General features: G+C 34.4%; 1 long non-coding RNA gene across 1 annotated transcript in view; it reads left to right on the top strand.

The window, feature by feature from the left end:
- Positions 1-234: 234 nt before the first annotated feature.
- Positions 235-1,905, top strand: part of LOC107836287 (uncharacterized) — a 4,577-nt gene continuing 2,906 nt past the window's right edge. Inside the window, exon 1 of the long non-coding RNA XR_001662159.1 lies at positions 235-353. This is a non-coding gene — a long non-coding RNA (uncharacterized LOC107836287). The remainder of the gene's footprint in view (positions 354-1,905) is intronic.

Raw genomic sequence — 1,905 nt, forward strand, 5'->3', positions numbered from 1 at the left:
ACATGAAGGATTTTTAAACTATTTTTATTAGAGCCATATCTTTATATCTGTAACTTATACTTAAAAATTATTCAATGGTTGGGTCATAGATAGTTAAAATAAATAACATTTTCTCCATAATAATGTAGGATTGCTGTCTGAACACATTACTACGTTGATAACTAGTCTTATAATATCAGCTTAAATTTAGCTTAATGCAAAGCAAACTAAAAGGAGCAGATTTTAAACTAAAAACGATAATATTTTTTCCACTCTATCAAAAGTGTTTGAAGGAAAACTCCTGCAGACATTGTCAGCAAGGAGGAAAGAGACAAGCCTCCGTTCCGGGACTTTATCGGAGGCTTTAACAACAGGTAATCGTTATTTTCCATTGTTTTGTTTGAAGTCGATCGATTATGTTAAACAGAGTCCGGTTAATTATTTAATACATGAGAATAGCTCATAAAAACTAAGTGAACATGCTAACTGTAGAGCGGCTAACTGTTAGCTGCTAACAGGCGGAAGTAATCGTTCGGTTAGCTTCTGCCAGTTAGCTACTTTATTACGTTTTTGATTTGTAGCACAGACATTTACAATATGCATTTTAAAGATGGACATTTATAGTTAAAAGTGTTTTGTCATAAACAAACACGTGTCTGTTAAGTTTACATCATTATGCCCCTTTGATTCAACTTGGCTGAATCAAAATAACAGCTCATCTACTCTTATTGAATCATGTCCTTCAAACTTTAGCTTTATAAGCCAGACCAGAACTGACAAAAAAGGAGGTGGAGTTGCAGTTTTGTTCAATTCCGCCTTCACTTGTAAGCAAATATTCTTTCCAAAATTTTTATCTTTTGAGTATGTTTCTTTACAGCTAAACTCATGCTCTCGTATCTTGCTGCTGAATGTATATAGACCTCCCAAATTTTGTGCAAACTTCTTTGATGATTTTGCTGAGTTACTGTCTCTTATTCTGGTTGATTTTGACTCTGTACTTATTGTTGGTGACTTCAATTTTCATATCGATAATCCGTTGGATCGAGGCAGTAAAGAGCTATGTCAGATCCTGAATAACTATGGACTGATCCAACATGTCTTGGAACCCACACATAATCATGGACACACTTTGGATCTTATTATTTCTAAAGGACTGATTATATCTACAATTTTAGTGCGTGATGTAGCATTGTCAGATCACTTTTGTATTTTTTGGGATAGTTTTCTGCCTGCTAAAATAGATAACGCCACACAAGTCACTTCAAAAAGATGCATTACAGAAGCTACTGCCGATCAATTTATTCAGGCCTTTCCGTCAACTATTACACACTCTTGTACTTCTTTGTCAGATCTAGTCGATCATTTCATTTCTAAAGTAGAGAAAGTTATTGATACAATTGCTCCTGTTATTAAAAAAGTAACCTCTGGGAAACGTAAATCACCTTGGAGAAATTTTGAATCAGTTAGACAGGGGAAAAAAGAGTGCCGGAAAGCAGAACGCCGATGGCGCAAAACCAAAATACAAGCCAATTTGGATCTCTATAAAGACAAACTTAAAATTTACAATTTTGAACTTCAAAATGCAAGAGAGACCTTTTTTTCAAACATCATTTCCACCTCTGTTAATAACTCTCGTGCTTTGTTTTCTATTCTGGATAGGTTAACAAATCCACCATCTTCTGTTAACCGTGAATTCTTCTCCTCTGAGGCTTGTGACAAATTTGCCAACTTTTTCATAAACAAAACGATGGAAATAAGAAAGACAGTAAATTCCGTTACGTCAGTTGCAAATGAACAATTACCTATATTTTTCTCTAATCAAAAATTACATAGGATGAGTCACTTTAATTTGGTTAGCCAGAAAGATTTGACTCATACATTACTTCATATGAAACCATCTACTTGCTCCCTTGACATCATACCTAC

Source organism: Poecilia formosa, unplaced genomic scaffold, assembly GCF_000485575.1.
Source record: "Poecilia formosa unplaced genomic scaffold, Poecilia_formosa-5.1.2 Scaffold48, whole genome shotgun sequence".
In the NCBI taxonomy this organism is placed as follows: Eukaryota; Metazoa; Chordata; class Actinopteri; order Cyprinodontiformes; family Poeciliidae; genus Poecilia; species Poecilia formosa.